This window comes from Pseudochaenichthys georgianus, chromosome 9, assembly GCF_902827115.2.
Source record: "Pseudochaenichthys georgianus chromosome 9, fPseGeo1.2, whole genome shotgun sequence".
Taxonomy (NCBI): Eukaryota; Metazoa; Chordata; class Actinopteri; order Perciformes; family Channichthyidae; genus Pseudochaenichthys; species Pseudochaenichthys georgianus.
In genome coordinates, this window is record NC_047511.1 from 38,590,104 (window position 1) to 38,611,791 (window position 21,688).

At 41.9% G+C, this 21,688-nt stretch overlaps 1 pseudogene; it reads right to left on the reverse strand.

The window, feature by feature from the left end:
* Positions 1 to 15,238: 15,238 nt before the first annotated feature.
* Positions 15,239 to 20,724, reverse strand: LOC117452804 (eosinophil peroxidase-like; annotated as a pseudogene).
* Positions 20,725 to 21,688: the final 964 nt, after the last annotated feature.

Genomic DNA, 21,688 nt, shown 5'->3' on the forward strand with positions numbered 1-21,688 from the left:
ATGTTGCTATCTGATGTAAATCCTTGACCCTGACCATGGAGGGGTTGAGGTTCCTCCCTGGATGACACCTCCAAACGAAAGCCAGATAACTCGGTCGACAGTTGTTGTGGATTTTTTAGACCTCGTCAATAATCGCTCATGACTTTGTGACAAGGTCAATGAGGCCCCACACAATGATAGCACAAACGAGGAACCAGAAGCATATGAAACAGCTTAGCTGGCACTCGCTCATGGCATCCTGTGTGTGCAGTGTGAGTGTGGTGCTGGTGGTGACTTGGCACGTCACTTGTTGTCGTCTGTTTCTACCGTCTCTCCCGGCCTGTGACTACGACCTTGCAGTGGCTGACGTGGACCCACGTAGCTCTCTCGGTGACCTTGACCGCTGTCTGGGTGACGAGAAGCACCTGGTAGGGACCTTGCCAATGGTTGGATTTCCAGCTCTTTCTCCGGAAGTCCTTGACCAGCACGAAGTCGTTGGAGATGGTGAAGTGGACCAGTGTCAGGGGTAGGTAGGGCTGCTGCTACCTGGCGTCTGATATCTGACCATGCAGTTATCAGGTAGTCGTCGTCCCTTTTTGGGAAATCCCCTGCGATCGGAGTGGCTCAGCGGGTAGAGATGCAGCCTGTCCCTCAGAGCTGGAAGAAACATCATCCTCCACTGGCAGGGTACAGGTGACTCAGCCGCTGGCTCCATGCTGCACAGGTTTCCTGGGTCCAGGACTTGGCTTCACTTGAGGCACTGTGACTGAAGTTGTCCCGCTAGGGAGGTTCAAATCCTCTTGGTAGATTGCTGAGGTATTAATCTCAACAATATAGCTAAGATCAAGTATAAATCCTTTCTCTGATTCATAAAAAGTTGTTTTCAGTTTAAAAACTTCCCCAAGGGTTTTCTCAAGCACTGGGCCATAACTTACTCTTATCAGTTTAACGACCTGACAGCCCTGCACCTCCATGCTGTGTGAAAACCAGCAAAAAAGAAGGAGGAAGATGTGCTCAAAAAAATCTAATTTAAATGAATACTGTTGTAGGGTGTAGGCATATAACAATTAAAATAACTGAAAAGAAAACTAATAGTGTAACATTAAAAAACAATGAGAAAAATAATACAAAGGTTATTTCCCATTTCCTCTTTGATACTGAGGTATTCTCCATTCAAGCTCCAATGATCCATATGCTAATAGACAGAGTTTCGTCTTGCCATCTTTCTTTGCATAATACTAAAGATTCTAACAGTTCTACTGCTAAATCCTTTGCATTTGAGCTATTACTTGTTACTCAGACTTAAATTCCCTCTTTTGCTCTATAAAATATCCCTTGGTACCGAATTTACCAAGACAACTTCTAAATTATTGCGGGAAGATCCCACAAAAAGCCATCCTCTCCTGTGGAAGAAAGCACATTAACTGCCACGGGTGTGTGCAAAACATGTCATGTGATGTGAGATTGATAGCTTCAACAGTGGATGGGTAGGCCGCAGTCATATTCCTATCTGGATTCTAAACTCAGTTGGCTCGGGTGAACCGGTCGAACCGGTCCTCTCTTCTGGAGTGAAACTATGTTCCCAGAGATTGACTTCACTGTATCCAAACCTTCTGATTTAGTTTTAAGCTGACCCTTCTCTGGACTTCGCCCCTTTCTGGTCACCCATACACGATGTCTGAACTTAAACGGAAAAGGTGTGATAGTTAGATATGACCTGACCTTTGCCCTAGGTAGCTTTTCCATACATATAGGAATATATTCAGCCTTGTCAAATTGATTGGAATGTCCCAATTTGTTTTACAGTTTTTATACTCCACTCTTTGGCTGCTCTAACGCCTGATACTTCTATGGTAACGACCAGATAGGTGTGAATCCCTTTATCCTGCAAGGGTGACAAAACTTTCTTATTTTAAAGTGAGTTACATTATCCATTCTTATTCTCTCAGTTTTAGGAAAAACATACTTATATGTTCCGCCATTTCAGCAGACACTGTGTTCCAGTTGCTCTGGTCAGAGGATAGACATGTTTATGACTCCCTCCATTATCACAGATCACAAGGAAATACTTGTTCCCACTGGGAGTGCGGGTTGGAAAAGGACCTGCTATGTCAGCACTAAAACTGATTATTGGTTCTTCCTCTATTATTTTAAGATGCTCAGGATGAATTTTCTTGAACCCATCCACCTCTACACATTGAAGACATGTTGACCGTGTGTGTTGTAGGTGCAATCGCAGTTTCGGTATGAGGATTTTATTGTGGAGACAATATTTTCTCATCCAAAATAGGCCCACATGGCCTAAACTGCTGTGTAGTTCACGCACAACCTGAGGAGCTTCTTCAGGGGGTACGTGAATGCTTCCACCCTTTTTCCATATTCTAGGGAATATGGCAGTCAGGTGGTTAACTTGTCCCCGGCTTTGAGCAAGGTAACACTTCTCTATTACCCTGATAGTCTAATTTGATCTTATCTGTATGGCTACGGACATGATTCCACTCCAGGTACATGCCTGCCTTTAACTCTGCAATAAGACCCTCACTTGAGGGCATGTGTAAGTGCTTCACCTTTCACATTGAACTGCCTTTGTTCCCAGTTATTAAGCTCTTCTTTACCCGCTTTGTAACAATAATTAGTAACAATACGGATGTGTGTTATTTTACGTTGTTTAGCAAAAAGAAGTCCCTCAACAAATGGCCTTTGCCTCAGCAGTTTGTGCTGTACCTGGTATTGCACCCTTTTGCTTGCAAAGTACTTCACCTGAATTAGTTTTCATTATAAAAGTGGCTGCTTGGTCACCTTTTCACCTTTTCACAAACTCCCCTCTGTAAACAGTGTTACCTTTGGAGCAGCGGTTTTCTTTAAGGGTTTCAATGTTTCCCTGTGTGGCTTACTTCCTGTGGTCCTAAACTCCACATCTGGATCAGACATCATCATCTGCCATTTTCCATTCTTATTCTCTCAGTTTTTTGATATTGATATTTTTGTTCTGGTGTTAAGATAATTTTTTGAATCTCCCTCTTTTCTTAACAACTGGAGCTATGTCTATTTTAGATCTGACTTGGTTAAGAGGTGATTTGTTCTTTGGTGAGAGGAACACTATTCCCCTTGTGCTGGGTGGGGGTGGGGTTGTGCTTTGGGAGAGTTTCTTATCTCCATCTTCCTCTCTGTGCTGAGGCCATAAAAGTTTTAATGGGTCGCTCCGTGGTCTGCTCAGATTTTCTGACCCTGTCTCTGACCCCACGTGTTGGGTTTTTCTGCAGCACCTCGGGAGCAGAGAAAGGGGGAGATTTTTTTTCCAAAAGTGCAAGCTCCTTCATTGAGCAAAATAGTTTAGTTGATTTTGGTAAAGTATTTGAGCTTTAGCTTCGCAAAAAAACTTCCTCATATTAGTTTTGAAGATATTGTTGGGGTTTGATATCTGCTGATAGTTCCCACATAGGTTTTCTCTTCAAAGTACATGCAAAACAACCAGTATTTGTGGGTCATCTGATCACCACCTTGCCTTCTGACAGTTTAATAGTCCTTATCATATTATCACTGTGCTTTCATGCTAGGACCTATTCTCTTTGCCTGAGCTACTGCTATTCCTCCTGCATGTTTTAGCTTCCTATTAGCAGGGTTCACTAACATGGTTTGTTGATCTAGTTTAAGATTTTCAATAATTGACATTTATTATTTCCAACATTCCTTTTCCCTGAATATCGTGTCTAACAATGTGTTTTCTTCTAGGATTAGTAGATACTCATAAATGGCATTTTCTAGCTTTTATCCCTGTAGGGTGGAGGTAGGGTCTCAGACATTATACCACCTGCTTGTGGCTCTCTGTCCAAACGGTAGTCTGACAGGAAAGTATTTAGGTCGCGGTACGCCCGTGGGTCTGGGCTAAGCTGACCAGGGCGAGCAGAAGCTCCGGATGTTGCTTCTGTGTATCCCTCCCTGTGTGAAAATTGCGTTTTAACCTCATCAGCCATTCTTTTTATTTTATTTTTTATTTTATTCAAGGGTTTTCGTTCACTCTTTTATACACATGCAAGTTTCTAGGCTATTACTCACGCCAGAGGATCAGTCCGACTATACCGTCACTTGGTTCTAGGTTCTCTTCTGGATTCAGCTAGTGCATGCGGACACCTCAGTTAAGAGTGTTATGTATCGAGCTTCGAGCTGTTTCAACAGCATAGGTACCTTTGGACCTATGTTTATCTTTATTAAATCTCCCATTAACTCTTCCCCACGTTATGTTTTAACGCAAAAGTTCAAACCGCAGCTCTTTGACAAGTCCTACCTATAAGTTTCAAAGCAATTTGGACAGATACTGAGCAGTGCTCCTACGGCTGACTTCACTAGCCAACAAACCTGTGTTAAAGTGACCACAGGGGCTTCTCAATTTGGCTAGGGGAAGAAGAACCTACTTTAGCTTATTTAACAGACAGCAATATCCGATATAATATAACCCTCAGTCCGGTGCAATAGTATCAACTTAAATGACTACACTTTAAGTTAAAATATATATTCTAGGATTCGGGTAGGTATTTTAACAAGACTTTCAGCCTGTATTTCGCTGATTTGTACTCATCGACTTTTTTCACTAGGTCGTTTTGGTTCTTGTATTTTGACTCTGTAAAAGTATTACTTTTCACAGAGCCCCACGTTGGGCGCCATGTTTAGAGTATAGGTGAGGTCCTGATTAATTTATTCCGGTAAATTACTCTGACCTCACTAATTGACCTGACCGAAGTTACTGAGTCTATGTAAGTTTACTGCTTGGCTCAGATCCACCAAACGTCACCAAGATCTCACCTCTATTAACTCCCCGAATAACCAGGTTCAATTAACTGCTGTTTCTATTCAGACAACTCTTTTTAATCTGTTTAAGTGATCCCGAAGGATTTTGGTATCAGTAAATGGGGTGTGTTCCTACCTAAACATGTGTGTGGCAGAGTGCAGTCTTACCTTTGAAGCAGGAGAGGAGAGCACAGATTTTCCCTTTTATTGTCCCAATCCAAAAGGTGAGATCAGTTTATTTGAAGAAAAAGTAGGTCCAAACCAATACAGAGTCTTTACCTTTTAACACATTATAATCATACAAAACATATCAAAATGGGGTTATATATTTTTTATCTAAAACCTTAATTCATATTCATTCAAAAGCCCAAATCATGTATTCTGGTCGTTCTAATAACTTCCAGCATAAAATCATGTATTTTGGATCGTTCTAGCAACTTCCAGCATAAAACCCAAATCATGTATTCTGGATCGTTCTAATAACTTCCAGCATAAAATCATGTATTCTGGATCGTTCTAATAACTTCCAGCAGAAAACCCAAATCATGTATTCTGGATCGTTCTAATAACTTCTTCCAGCAGAAAACCCAAATCATGTATTCTGCAAACAAAGAAATTCACTCAGCATTCAAAGAAATTCACTCAGCATTTCATCCAATAAATTCACTCAGCATTTCAACCAAGACATTCACTCAGCTTTCAATGAAGAAAATCAAGAGATATTTACCAAGTTTGAGAGAACCTTACCGAGAGCTATGTTATGGAAATCTAGGACCCAACACAGCGCTGGAGAGTACAAGTCAAATGAACAATACAAATAAATGGTGAATCAAGCAAAGCTGTCTTTTGGTTATTTATTTGAAGCTTCAAATACACGATATAATAATATAATAATGTCACAAGTCGCACAGAGTATAAGATAGTCTGCGCGAGAGTGCGCAGAACAATGGAAAAGCAAAGGTTATATAGAAAAGGAGTGGGAAAGAGAACAATCTGGGTTCACACAGTCAGATTGTTGATGAGACACCCAGTGGCCTTGAGTAGATAGCATAACGGAACTTTGTGTGACTGTGTATGAGTCTCCCAGTCTGCTGAAACAGCTGTGGCCTTGCAGAGACTGGGAAACTCATAGGAGAATATAATAGAATAATAATGGTAAAAGCACAACAAGAGGAAATAAGAAGCATTTGGTTTAAACATATGAAAGATATAATAAGGATAATAATAAGAATGATAATAATAAAATTTTCCACTACATTCCCCCCTTTTGATCATACTTGATCAATAGAAAAAACAAATGATAGGATAGACTGATATAACACATCAATGAATACACTCCATCGCTGGTTTAAGTAAACACATCACAAATATATCATAGAAAACTGGCTGTTTTTGTGGAGGACACACATGATTATATTGATGAATCGGAATCAGACTCTTCTGATTCTAGCTGATCTATCTCACTGTGGCGCAAAGGATTGTCTTGTAATGGAATAGTAGTATACTGAACGAAAGCTAACAGGTTGTTAAGATGCAGCACGGTGTCAGTGATGTTCTTGGTGGCGTCGGGAATGTAAGTGCAACAGGAGTCACCGATCACATGACACAGGCCACCCTTTGAGGCGAACAAAAGGTCAAGAGCGAATTGGTGCTGCATGAGCATGTTCCTAGAGGCTATTATGAATGGGGTCAAAGCCTGGAAGCCTTGCGTCCTCTCCTAAGTGAGGTTCTCTAGCCGGACGTGTAAGGTATCTATTTTATGGGCATTGTTTACTGTACCCCACCATGGGAACAGGCCACCCATGAATTTAGCTACAGCGGACGTCATATCTCTTTTTACCTTGTGGTGGTCGGGGTGTTGGAACTCTGGGTAATGATGTGTCGTGTGCATTAAGGACGTGAGTACAGTGACTGCTGGATTCAAATCCACTAGAGTGCATGTCCCTATCCAAAGGGGAGCCAGAACTTGATAGAGCTTGTTGCCGCACAACCAAACGTAATCTTCTGGCGCGCTAAACCCAGAATCACTGGGCCAGGCCAGTTGGAGGGAAATATGTTTAACATCAGGGAATGCTACGTTAGAAAGGATTCTCTCAGGGGCACCAGATATGTGACAATACGAGATTTTGTAAGCACCGTCACCGCATGTGTTCCGTAGGATGCGAGTACAACCAGTAGTAGTGCCTAGGAAAAAATAATGTGGTGTAAGAGACGTTTTGTGGTAAACTCTCTGGATGCAGAGGTTGTGTTTCATCCCTCTCAAATGACTAGGGTGCACATGGCTGACGGGTTGGTACTTTGCGTATGTGGTGTCAAGCGTGGATGCACGCAAAGAGGAGTTAGACCGATTGCTGCATGGTGGGGGAAGCTGCCTAGCATAACGCCACTCGGTTACGCTGTCTTCACCCTTGATGGGCTTTGTCAGAGCCATAAACGCGCAGAGGTGTTCAACCTGGGTCAGAGAGCGCGGACGAACTGGCACGGACATTGATGAGTCCTGGGGGAAAAGGGTGCATGCATAACATGACCCATGTTGTCCTGCGGCCTGCAAGAATGATCTCAGAGTGTGCCACCAGACGTTACCGGTGATCCCATTACTGGTCTGACCCACATCAATGTTGCTATGGTCGCCTATGTATAGATTAAATGTAGATGTACCTATGGATGTCAACAGTGGCGTCAAAGGTTGCTTACGCTTTTCCGGGGTCTGAGTTTTGGGCGCGATGTCTATGTAAAATGTGCCACACGGGTCGGCGCCGGATACATACATACAGACAACAAAATAAAATAAAGTTGGTTCGCCCTGCTTTCCCCATGTACCTCTTAGATACCTCGATTTTGGCTGACATGCTGTGTGCTGAAATGGATACATAAAATATAGGACTAGTCCTAACACAACTATCATGGCAAGTATGCAGAGGAACCATTCTATGATTGTCCAGGCTCTCCAGTAGCATTCACATTGCTCACGGTTACGTTGTCGTCTCTCCAGGCGAGCCCTCATCACGAGGGGGAAATGTTCCATGGAGTGTGTGAGTGTATTCTCTCGGTCGATTTCGTGACACGGACCGTCAGACTTCGCACACTGATAACACAAACGAGGAACCAGAGAGCATATGGAACCGCTCAGCTGGCACTCGCTCGTGACACCTTGTGTGTAGTGTGTTTTGGTGTATGTAGTGCAAGTGTGGTGCTGGTGGTGACTAGGACACGTCACTTGTTGTCATCTGTTGGTGACTTGGATATGTCACTTGTTGTCATCTGTTGGTGACTTGGACATGTCACTTGTTGTCATCTGTTGGTGACTTGGATATGTCACTTGTTGTCATCTGTTGGTGACTTGGACATGTCACTTGTAGTCATCTGTTGGGGACTTGGACATGTCACTTGTTGTCATCTGTTTCTATCGTTTCTCCTTTCCTGTGACCACGACCTTGCAGTGGCTGGCGTGGACCCATGTAGCTCTCTCGGCGACCTTGACCGCTGTCTGGGTGACGAGAAGCACCTGGTAGGGACCTGCCAACGATTGGATTTCCAGCTCTTTCTCCGGAAATCCTTGACCAGCACGAAGTCGCCCGGTTGAAGGCGGTGAAGTGGACCAGTGGCAGTCGCTAAAGTGGATGATAGGTTAACACAATATGACAACATAGCATCCTCACACACAGTTGTGGAGGGAGGAGGACATCCTGGAGCCTTGAGTCCAATCTGGATTAGCATAGGATTTCAAATGGGCTGAGTTGACTCCGTGTTCTTTTCCGCATCCTCATGTACATCAGCACAATGGGCAGAGCTTGTGTCCATGACAGACCTGTGTCTGCACAGCATTTTGCTAGTTTGTAATTTTGCATGATGCAGATTAGGCATGCTTCACAGTGCTTTTGAGCTGTTACTGTGAACCCCCTTGTGAACCACTCCTGATTTATAGACTCTAACATCCCCCCTTTTGACACATGATCCCACCCATGTGTCAACTTAGCGAAATGAGGGAAAAAAATGTCTGGGAAGACATGGATTGGAATTTGGGCCAACCCAAAAAACAGCCCCAGCAGCCTTCCATTGAGCTTTCTCAACTGGCGTAGCTAGCTGCTGCATGGAAGTTAGTGATGACATTTTGTCAGTAAAGGAGGAGACAGGGATTTTAACAAATGAGTGTGCGTGAGGTGCGAGAGGAATCAGGGCAGCTGCCTTTGCGGCTGAGTCAGCAGACGCATTTCCTAGGGAAACTGGGTCTGTACTGCTTGCGTGTGCGGCACATTTACAGACTGCAACCTCAGATGGGAGCAGAATGGCGTCTAGTAAGCCTGCAACCAGCACATGGTTAAGTACTGGTTTGCCATCAGATTTAAGAAATTGTCTACACTTCCAAATAGCCCCAAAATTGTGTACTACCCCGAAAGCATGAGTCAGTGTAAATAGTCACGGTTTTGCCTTCTGCAAACGTGCAGGCTTCAGTTAGTGCGATGAGCTCTGCTGCCTGTGCTGAGAGGTGACATGGAAGCGGTCCAGAACGGAGTACAGCAGAATCTGAAACAACAGGAAAAAAAAAAAACAACAAAAAAAAACAAACAAATAAATTAGTGCCCCCTTGGTCGCGAGAGGCAGACCCATCAACATACAAAATGAGGTCAGCGTTGGTCAGAGGAACGTCTTTTAAGTCCAAACAATAAAAAAAAACCTGTCTGTCTTTAAGTCCGGTCTAGGTGTGCACACAATGGAAATTACGTCAACCGTCTTCAGGCAATATTCAAACTAAATGAAGTCTCTCCTTTTGAAACATCATGTGTTGAAATAAACACCTGCAGTTCAAAAAAAATGAATTGCCTAATATTTTTGTTGTGGAATCAATTAATTTCTTTCTTTAAAGGCAAAAACATGAAAAAGCTAAGAGAAAAACCCTATTGATACAATATTATTTGGAGCAACTTAATTTATAAATAGTTGTCAACTTAAAAACATGTGTTCATGTTCAACATGTGGTAATTAAGTACATACAATTTAAGATTAGATTTAAATCATACGGTAAAACAAGTTGGAACTTTTGGAGTAATCAACTTAAAAACGTGTGTTTATGCTACCAATTATTAAGTGAGTGGTAATTGAAAACACCTCTGATTGCAGAGGAAAAGCCTTCTCCCCTAACCCAAATAACTTTGTTGCTTTAACAACATTTCAATAGAAGTTGTCTTAACTCAATAACCATCGATGCAACCTATTGCCTTGATTTTCTTTGTTAAGCCAAGGCATTTGTTGTTAGAGTGTACGTAGACTGGGCCTCCCATATAACCTGTCTGAGCCGATATAAAAACCAATCAGCAAATAAACTTTTCAATACATTATTGATTACTATTTTTTAGGTCCTTTTAGGTTGGAAGTGAACATAAGTCATAGGTACATGGTGTACTTTTCCTTCACTACATGTATTAATACCTTTAGTTACTTCACAGATGTGGATGAATGATGTGAAATATAATCAAGTGTTAAATCAGACTTTAGTTCCACCTGGAGTGAATCCACCAGCTACCCTGCAGAATACAAAGCCATTCAAACTAGCTGCACCTTCACCAGCTTTGAGAACACTTTCATGATCAATCATTATAAAACATATCAGATATATTATTCTGAAATGGACCAATCTGCACAACGACTACTTTTACTGTCTTTACTTTCACTATATTCTGATAATACTTTTCTACTTTTACTTGAAGAACATTTTGAATGCAGGACTGTTACTGTAACACTCTGGTACTTCTACTTTTACTCAAGTACAATATCTGAGTACTTATTCCACTTCTGGTAGTATATTAGTCTGAATTGTAGCTACAAAATCACACAGAGCTGCATAAAAATAGAATAATATGTACACGTGTGTACAATGATTTGTAGGTAATTTTGACTACTCAAGACACCTCACTTATACATCTTCAAAGTATTTGCTTTCAGAATATTAAACTTGTTTCGACAAATTCAGATGATAAATACAACTTTGAAGCTTGTAACGCCATAATTACAAGCAGAGAACGGACTAATGTAACGTCACAGCAAGCATAACAACAGCCGTGTGTTATGAACACATACGCAAGAATGACATCATCTGTCGCTTAGTGACAGGTTTTGGCAGAGCAATGCAATACGCTTATCTGAAAGCGTTTTCCCCTCTCCTGAAATGACATGACCATTTAGCCTTAACACAAACGTGTGAATGTGTAAGGTTTACCATTATATTCAAATGTGAACAAAAATTGACTGTCTTTGTGTACCGGAACACTGAAAAATGCATTTGAGACATCTATGGCAGTAAATATGTTGCAGAGGCTGGAACTTTTGGAGTAATCAGATAAGAATTCCGGACGAGCGTGCATGCACAGCTGCATTTACATCGTAAATCCTGGACAAATCTCCACTCGTCAGGAGGTTTGTCTCTGATCTTTTTGACAGGAAACACTGGAATCGTTACACGGAATAATGACCCCTTGTTTAAGCAGAGAGGTAAACACTGGCCATCAACAGTTTCACGTTTCAATGGGTACGGTACGTGAACGTGGACATTAACCCTACGTCATATCTGTGAGCTGCCCAGAGTGAGTATGGCACATCTGAAAGCGCGGCAGGAAGCTCAGAGATATGAGAATTACCTTATCCTCAACCAACAGCAATGTGCGCAGAACGGCTACGTTCGTGCGCATTTTCCTTTGATACACGTCACGTGACATAGAGTACATGACATATTCTGTGTGTGTAGGTGCCCAATCAGTGACTGACTCCCAATCTTTAACGATTGGACCCAAATCCCTCCATCTATCAGTGGGGCCCCCTGGCTAGTGAAATGTGTGGACCGCCCCTGGGATTTGACACAGCTGGTTGTGTCTTGTGTGTGTGTGAGTCTAACAGAGACACGTCACCCAGCGAATTCCAATACATTTTTAAATATGAGCTCATCATTCACACATTCTAACAGTAAAACTCTCATCATAGCAGTTACGCGGATCTTTCAACCACGTTAGCAGTACAATGCAAAATGAGAAGTTTCCACACAGCAGGTGGAAAACCACGTTGATCAGTCAAACGCAACAACTCCTGAAAATCAGGATATGTCAGCAGCCCATTGATACACATTCACCAGTTCTTTATCATCAAATGACACTTTTTTGAACCATCGTAGGAGATGGCTGTCGGACTTTAAGACCCTCATTTGTGGAAAAATGAGGTCCAAGCCGAACCAGAGAACCAGATCTCTGCCCAGTAAATGTATTGGGCAGACAGATGATAAAATAACTGTTACTGTCAACACCGTTATCTCCACTCTGAAGTGGTACAGAAACTTCTCCTTTTCATAAACCCAGCACATGAATAAATCTATCACTAAATTTGCATTCAGGCAAATCTACCCTTTTTTACCACAGAATGTGTAGCCCCAGAATCAACCAAAAATGTGTGGGACATTTCTTAACGCAAACATTCACTGTCATATTTCAAATATGTACCCTTTTTAATTACAGACATGTCCTCTAATTCTTCTAATTTCTCAATAGCATGTATGATGCGTGTGTGTGTGTGTGTGTGTGTGTGTGTGTGTGTGTGTGTGTGTGTGTGTGTGTGTGTGTGTGTGTGTGTGTGTGTGTGTGTGTGTGTGTGTGTGTGTGTGTGTGTGTGTGTGTGTGTGTGTGTGTGTGTGTGTGTGTGTGTGTGTGTGTGTGTGTGTGTGTGTGTGTGTGTGTGTGTGTGTGTGTGTGTGTGTGTGTGTGTGTGTGTGTGTGTGTGTGTGTGTGTGTGTGTGTGTGTGTGTCACTTCCCTGGTTTGATGCTGCTGGCTGAATTTCCATCTCGCTCGATTGGGCCCCTTCCCTGCTGTCCCCCTCTGCCTCCACTCCAGTGTTCTGTGAGCAGTCCCATAATCCAATGTTCAACACTTCCACACTTGGAAACATCTTTCTTCAAATGAACGTCTTGCTTCTTGTCCTCTGCCTCTGAAAACCTCCTCTGCCTCTCCCTCGGTATTGTGAGCGGCCAGCATTTTGTTTAGCTTGCGCTGTGTCTGTGAGTCCGTTGAGAAAGGCATTACTGAGGTTTGTTTCCCAAACACCTGCTTGGTCTCCTAGGGCATCGGGTTTGTTTATCCCGCTGTTGTCGAGCTTGGAGTTGACGCTGACTGCATGGCTGGGGCTTGTAGTGGAGGTGGTTGAGGTGTTCCAACCAGATTGCCAGGGTTGTACGCCGGAGGAGGGAAGGGATACCCAGTCGAGGAGAGGTCATTCAGGCCTGCAATGGAAGGACACAGAGATGTCTGGGGTTTACATGTCTTTTGGAAATAATGTATTTCTTTTCTTCACATTCATTTTCAACCTTAATATTTTATTTAATCCCCAAGGCCAACTGCCTTTTTTTTACTCCCCAGTATTATAAACACTTTCTATGAGTGTCCAGTTTTTCCAAGTCTTTTACTTTAATTGTACTCTTCTTTTTCATCCCATCTCCATACTCTTGTAATTTATCTCTTAGGTTTTTGATTTTTAATTTACTCAAAGAACCTCCCTTAGGAAATCCGAACATTTCCGTCCATATATTTAATTTAGACAGACTTTCTTCACCAACTATCGGACCCTCAGGAGGCTGTACATACCCCCCCCCCCCCCCTGCTTTGCCCCCATAGCAAAGTCTTTTAAAGTGTCACCAAAACACTCCGTGTCACCAAAACACTATTAAAGTGTCACCAAAACACTCCGTGTCACCAAAACACTATTTTTCATCCGTCGATGCTAGATATGCCAAATATCTCTGTTTTCGAGCAGTCCCTCTCCTGATGTCATGGAGTTTTAATTACGTTTAACTTTAAACAATTTAGACTTTGCACATCTCACCGAGTATTGTAAGCCCTTTGAGTTCGTTGGATCTCGTGAAGTCAATCGGTTCCACCCCTCGCGCTGGTCCCCTCGTCCCGTACGTTTTATGTCGGGGTAGAGGAGGATCCAAGCGTCCAGAGGTTTCCCCGATCAAACATACAGAGATCCTGCCGACAACGCCATTTGTTATGGAAATCTAGGACCCAACACAGCGCTGGAGAGTACAAGTCAAATGAACAATACAAATAAATGGTGAATCAAGCAAAGCTGTCTTTTGGTTATTTATTTGAAGCTTCAAATACACGATATAATAATATAATAATGTCACAAGTCGCACAGAGTATAAGATAGTCTGCGCGAGAGTGCGCAGAACAATGGAAAAGCAAAGGTTATATAGAAAAGGAGTGGGAAAGAGAACAATCTGGGTTCACACAGTCAGATTGTTGATGAGACACCCAGTGGCCTTGAGTAGATAGCATAACGGAACTTTGTGTGACTGTGTATGAGTCTCCCAGTCTGCTGAAACAGCTGTGGCCTTGCAGAGACTGGGAAACTCATAGGAGAATATAATAGAATAATAATGGTAAAAGCACAACAAGAGGAAATAAGAAGCATTTGGTTTAAACATATGAAAGATATAATAAGGATAATAATAAGAATGATAATAATAAAATTTCCCACTACAGCTATTAACCCAGCTCTGAAGGACAGAGCTTACCGGGAGAGAGTATACCAGGGGTTTCCCCCCCTCTCCCCTCGAAAATCCAAAAAAGCCAGTCTTTATATGCTCAAAAAACCGGATAGAAAACCCACAAACACCTCCTCTATACCCAACCAACATATTCTATTGGCTCTGGCATAAGACACACCTTCCCAAGTTTGTGTAAAACAAAACATGACTAGACATATTCTATGACTATGACATAACCACCTTTTTTGAGGCCTCAATGTGTTTCTGCTTAAGTCCGGAGCCCCCCTCCCTGCTGTGAGAGGAGAGGGAAGAAACTGCCTACTCTCTTATCAGAGATTAGGGCATAAATCATTTTTAGGCCTTACACTCAACTAAACAAACCACTTTGTTTTGTTTATGCTGTAAATATAGAAAAACCTAAAATATGAAGCATTTTCATTGTGGGTTATACAAGAATATAATTGATTATATTTAATTATAACTAACTTTCGTTTTAAGTATTCAACATACTATGAAGCTGTCAACACCCTCTTTTTAAAACGCAAAGTTATCAAACAGCACCAACTAAAATTGTAAGCATACATACATATTCAAAAACCATCAAGAAGCATTCTCACTATGGGTTCATACAAGAATATGATTGATCATATATGATTTATAATTAACTGTCGTTTTAAGTATTTACTTCATACTATGAAGTTCTCAACACTGGGCTTTTTCTCCATTTATAGATATAAGTAGAGCACTATAATTACTTCAACTAACTCTCGGGACAGCTCTGCTTCACTTGAACCTCTGAAAATGTAAAATCTGAAAATGTAAGGCTTGTCCTGCCTTGGATTTCGGCGCAATTCAGTAAAACCACAATAGAAAATGGAAAGGTATATTATATCATCCATCGGCAACATTTAAGGGCTTCATATAGGACCATATTTTTGCACTCATTTTAGGATGTCATGGGTCTACAGCTGAAGAACATTTTTTTACTCAGTAAACAGAAAATGCCCTGAGAAGGAACTGTCAGCGGTCAGACCGCCGCTGACAGCATAGTCAGACACAAGATAGACCTGGTCCTGCTTCTCAAGCTTGATGATCATGCTGCCACTTGCTGAGATGTAACCGCTCTGCATGGTGGTGAATGAGTGCAGAATCCTTTTTCCATTGCGCATCAGATCCAAAGTGGCCTCACGGTTGTAAACGGTGGCGTGGAACTGAAACTCATAAACACCCGGATACTCACACGTAAAATACCCAGTTGTGATGTCATAGCTTTTCTGTCCATTGTAGATGACATCGGAAAATTTCAAGGGTCCGCCGGCTTTGAGGAGGTTACCGAGTCTCATGGAGAAGGCAGAGTTAAACATGGTGCCTGGAGGCCCGGGGGGTCCAGGGGGTCCAGGGGGTCCAGAAGCGCCATTCAGACCATGTTGCCCTCGGGGTCCTGAATAAAAAACAGACATGAGTACAATTATACCAACAGGACCTTTCCATACAACCATTTTAAAGTTATAATTCTAAACGTAGGGTAAAAATGCATAAGCTGTAGTTTTATCTGCGGATCCATTTCGGTCAGATCCTGGGTAATAAAAAGGGGAAACAGTCAGTATTTTTTCAAGGATTATAATGTTGGCACTGATCTTGTTTAGTTTACTGTGTCAGATTTCAGGACAAATACTAACCATCATCCTTCCATGCATCAAGGTAAAAAGTTTCGATGTTCGCACATGGGGTGTAACCCGGTCCTCGAGGACGGTACTGGAAGGGTTTTTCTGGGACTTCAGTTATACCAGTGTTGTCACAGATGATTCGGGCAAGTGACGTCTTTTTCAGTGACTCTCTTTGGGCGTCAGTGAACACTCCATCGTTCTCCCACCAAAGTCTGAAATTGGACAATTTGTTAAAATATAACAATATTGAATGTAAAAAAGAATAACAACACATACCATCTTCCACATTGTGAGCAATGTCAGTTGTGTAACATACCGGTCTCCCTTGCGAATCTTCTCAAACTGAGTGGCAATCAGGCAGGCAAAGAGAGGTCCCACTCTTCCTCCAGGGACAAAGGGCTCAGCCACTCCTCCAAGCCACACATCGATGTTTCCAGGTGTTCCATAGAGATCCATACATTTGGTGGCCAGAACCGTGTTGTTTAACACTTCAGCCAGCTCTACCAGGTTACTGGGCTGTGAAAGCCCACAGAACTGGCGCCATTTGTTGTAGCCTATAAGGAAGTACACAGCGTTAAATTGTTGCCATGTTTTAGGTGTGTGATCTTTAATACCTGTAGGAACAATTATTTTATTCCTAAACAATATATAGGTATAAAAACTAAATTACCAGAGATTCCATGGTCTCTGCCTCTCTGCATGTTAAGGGCAGCCAGATCCAAAGCCAACGTGTTGGTGAATTTGAAAAGCCTGTCCCTTAGCTCTTCAGGCATCATTTGATCCTGCGTGTTCAGCTTGGCCTTACTACCCACAAGGCCCCTCAGAATTGGGTCCAGACCACCTGAGGAACACAATAGATCATTTAGGGTCTGAACTCATTCTCTGATTAGGTAACAACAAACAAGTTAAAGATCTTGGCCAAACCTTCAAAGATGATCCCCGGGCGCTGTTCAAAATGGCTGCCCACTGCTCCTAACACTAGGATGGGTCAAATGCAGAGAAACAATTTCCCCACGGGGATTAATAAAGTATATCAAAATCAAAAAATCAAATGATCCTCCACGGTGTGAAGAAGGCTCTGTGAAGCATAGGGCTGGGGTATGTGGGGTGTTCAACGAATTGCTCATTCAAACGAGGCATAACAGGCGGAATCATCAGGTGAGCAAATCGGTAAGCAGCAGTAGCGAACACATTAGAGATGCTGGGGTCAACACTGTCATCATAACCAGGGTAGGTGGACAGCTGGTTGGCTATGAAGTCTGGACCAACAATGTGAGCCAAGTAGTCTCTGAAAGTGATAACCTGAAAGACAGAAAACATTTTAATGAACTATGCATAATAACGATCCCTTAAATCGTCATTGAAACTTTTTGTAAGCGATTCAGCTAAACCAATTCCTAACCTGGAGATATGCTCCCATGATTTTGCGTGCCTCTTGGTAGAGCCTTTCTCCGCCCCAATGAGGATTCAGCTGTGCCAGAGCACGGGCCAGCCGATTGTGCTCACGCAAAAACAGAGTGTGTAAAGTGGTCAACGCAATGTTTTCATTGGAACGCTCATCACCTTGAAAGTTGATAAAATGTGAGAAAAAGAGCTGTCAGCCCTGTGCAATGCTTGGAATGATCTAACACGTTCAACATTTGTACATCAGTGTGTTTGCTGCCACTCACCAGCCTGAAAGCAGGGCACCTCCTCTGCATTAACATCATTAGTTATGCGAGCTCGGTTGGCACAAATGTTGGACACCATGTCGGAGAAGGGCAGGTGCTCACGGCCTTCGTCATTGTACATTTTGTTGACCCTCATCAGGCCATCATCTGAACTGAGATCCCGAAGTGAGCGAGCTTTGCTAGGATCTGAACCATACACCTGACCTACATCAATGAAAGCTGTAAGAGCGTTCATCTGCTGACGGGTGGTGCTGGAACCAAAGATGTGGCCCGTTCGTCCAGAACCACAACCTGCCGCCGAGCGGAAGAAAGGCATGCACTCTGCGTCTTCGCCAAAACGCCGGTCGTTGCTAGGAATCTGTTGGGGAGACGAGAAGTAGTTAGCATTCAATGTGTGGGTGTGTGTGTGTGTGTGTGTGTGTGTGTGTGTGTGTGTGTGTGTGTGTGTGCGTGCGTGCGTGCGTGCGTGCGTGCGTGCGTGCGTGCGTGTGTGTGTGTGTGTGTGTGTGTGTGTAGAGAGGCACATTTAATGCTGGATAAGACAGACAAAGACAGAGTTCAAGATTTACAATTATTTCAGTTCAGTTTAAATTCAATGATGTCTGTTTTTTTCTAATGACACTGACCTCAATGGGGAAGCAGGGCTCTGTGAGATCACAGCTCTCATCACAGTCGATCCCGTTGTTGAATGAGCGGATAACAGGCGAGTGAGGGGTGAAGCTCAGGTCGTGGTCTGTCCACTGGCCAAAGATGGTCACCATGAATGTGTAGAGTGGATCGCTTGTCACGTCATCGTTTGCTGTTGCCAGAATTCGGTTTGACACGTCCAATACCTGAAGACACAGTGTAGACAGTGAGCACCTAGTAGTACTACATTCGTCTTTTCTTCATTGTCATTGACCATATGTTAAGGTTTCTTACCAATGGCAGAAAGTGATTGTCGATAGTGTTATTATCCCAGCCTCTTGGTTTATAAGTACTATCCTCGTACTCAGCAGGGAGCCAGCGGGTGAAAGGTGTATTGGCGGAGCCAAAAAGGGGGTATTCCCTATATGCAAGAAATAATAAATGAATTAGTGCTCATCTTATATGTTTTTTTTAATTTATTTAATTAAAATGATAGGTGGGAAACCTAGGCAGCTGCTTACAACCAATACATACAGTAACATGAAAACAAAAACAGAATCAAACTACTCATGAGTTAGTAGTATGAAAGCTATATGTGCAGTTGTCCACACCTATAGTCAGGGGAAATAAATGTAAGGTTTCTATTTAATAGTTGACTCACTGGTTGTTGCAGGTGCTGCTTGCTGTGCGATACGGCGAATAGAAACTCGCCTTGCAGGAAGGGGTCCGATGTCGGGGGGAGCAGCCTGTCAGATCAGCGATGACCTCCAGAGTCTCCTCAGGGATCAGATCTAAATTAAGTAAGAAACATCAGCGACTCAGCTGCAGAGGTGGGAAAAGTTCTCAGATCTTGTACTTGAGTAAAAGTAGAAGTACAAGAGTGTAGTAATCTACAAGTTAAAGTTCTCCAATAAAAAAGTAAAAGTAAAAGTAGCAAAGTGTTTGCATCAAAATGTACTTCAAAAGTATAACTTCTCATTATGCAGATTGGCCCATTTCAGAATACTGTATGTTTTGTTTATTTATTGATGCATTCATGTGTCTATCAAAGATGGTTGAGGTGCAACTGTTTTAATATCGTTGTATTCTTCAGGGTAGCTTGTGAATTTACTCCAGGTATAACTAAAGTGTATTCAAAATACACGAGTTACCTCTGAATTGCAGTGGAGTAGAAGTACAATGTATAGCCAAAAATGGATATACTCAAATAAAGTACCAAAAAATGTTACTTAAGTATAGTGAGTAAGTCTACTACTTTAATAACAATAATAATAATAATAATAATAATAATAATAATAATAATAATAATAATAATAATAATAATAATAGATCGGATTTGTATAGCGCTTTTCCTAATGCTCAAAGACCTTTTACATAAAATCAGAACAGAAACAATACAAAGAAAACAAAAAACGTAACGATATACAGATGTTTCTAAGGAAAGTGACGGGGAGCTGTAAATGTTGCACACCTGTGGCATTGATGGAGCGTCTTCGTCGTCTGTTCAAAGACTTCTGGATCAGCTCCACGGCGTAATGCATGTAGTCTGCAGCGCGCACTGCATTTCGGGTCAGCCCAACAGGCTGCTTCAACGTCCGCAGAATGTCTGAGGGACTCACTACATTCCGCCTCACGCGATCAATGCTCCTGTGTGGTGAGCAGAGACAACATTGATGAATTCATACATTAATAGGAACTTCGATTTAGTTCTTCAAAAAGGTTTGTACACTCACACTTTTCTGGAGTGTTCGTAAACTGAGTCAACATTGGCCTTGGCTGCGATCACAATTCTCTCAATCTCATCTCTTCTCAAATACGATTCTGAAATGCCACATCAAAGACTTTTACAAGATATATTTGTGATACAATACTGTAACATAAAACTCAAACATTTGAACTGGGATAATTATTTCTGAATCAAGGCAAGTTTATTTATATAGCACCTTTCAACACAAGGTAATTCATAGTGTTTTACAAAAATGAAAAACATTAGGATCATTAAGAAATAGTACAGCGGAACACATTATAAAATGACATTTAAAAACTGTCATTATAAAGAGAAGGAGGATAAAATAAACATTAAACAAGCAAATAACACAGGTATAAAAAAAACATGAATACAAGCTATGTAACCTATGAATAGTTCAATTGAAAGCAGGGCAGAAAGAAAGGTCTTGATCTAAAAAAAAAGTACAATAAGTCAAATATTTAAATATATCTTAGTGGCTTTTGTAAGCAAGAGGACGGTGGAAGCACTCACCAGCATTCACCTGGCATTGCAAGCTAAGGTAAAGCCCTGCAGCCAACAGGCACAGAAAACCCTTCATTGCTGCAAAAAAGACAAATATTATCCAGTCAGTGAAGCAAGAGGTGCAAATCTTCAGCCACTCTCAGAAGTGTGTGCTGCATACGTGTAAATTGTCGGACAATTTATAGCCGGTGTGTTGCTTCATTACCGCCCATTTGTTGTCCGGAATTCCCATCTTTTCTTCCGCGTTCTCACTCAGCATCCCTGTTAAAGTCTGCCAATTAATGATGATCAGCGAAAGAAATAACCTGTCAATCAAAAAATCAATGTAGAAAATCAAAGTTGCATGCTTTCACCGTGTTATGAATCTTGTTTTTCACAGAAGAACAGAAACTCTTAGGGGTAGTTAACCCGAGAAAAACGTTTTCACACATATTACACATTTTGCGTTGTCATTTATTCGTCAATAATCATTTTCGTCATGAATAAATGTCTTGTTCATATTTATTTGTAAATGCTGCATACATTTATAATATAATACTTTTGGATTAGAGAGCTGCAGCGCTTCACTTTAAGAAATTATATTCTGAAAATGCTCTCCCTCTTAATGTGTTACGTTACAGTTTTTCCATAACACAAAGTTACATTCCCAAATCTGGATTGTTAATTTGAACTTTTACTGTATGTGTGTGTCTATTCCTTTCAAGCTAATTTCTTGTTTCGAGTTTTGAGTATTTATTAAAACATTTTCGAAAAGTGCTTTGTGAATATTATGTGAGTCTCGTCCACACAGGGGTTAAATTGGGCCGGGGCTGTCCGGGGCTAAGCACCGGCACATAGGAAAATGCTTTGACGTCATGCCCCTCGCATATTTTTAACAATGTATGCTTAAAACTTTTCTTTCTATATGTTTAAGGTTCTGAAAAATCAATAAAACACTCTTTCTAGCTGTAGGGAACATACATAAAATGACGAGACGATGACTTGCACTTTTCAAATTTTTCGCGGGTTTCCCCTTTCTTTATTTTCTTCAAATCTACTTGGCTGATCGGCGACCACACAGTCTCTTCCGTCAGTCACACAGACAGCCAGCAGAGTGACAGGTGAATCCGGGAAAAAGTGTGGAGAAAAATAGGTAATACGCTGACAGGTTTCTTAACATGAATTCGTCTGATATTCTGGTT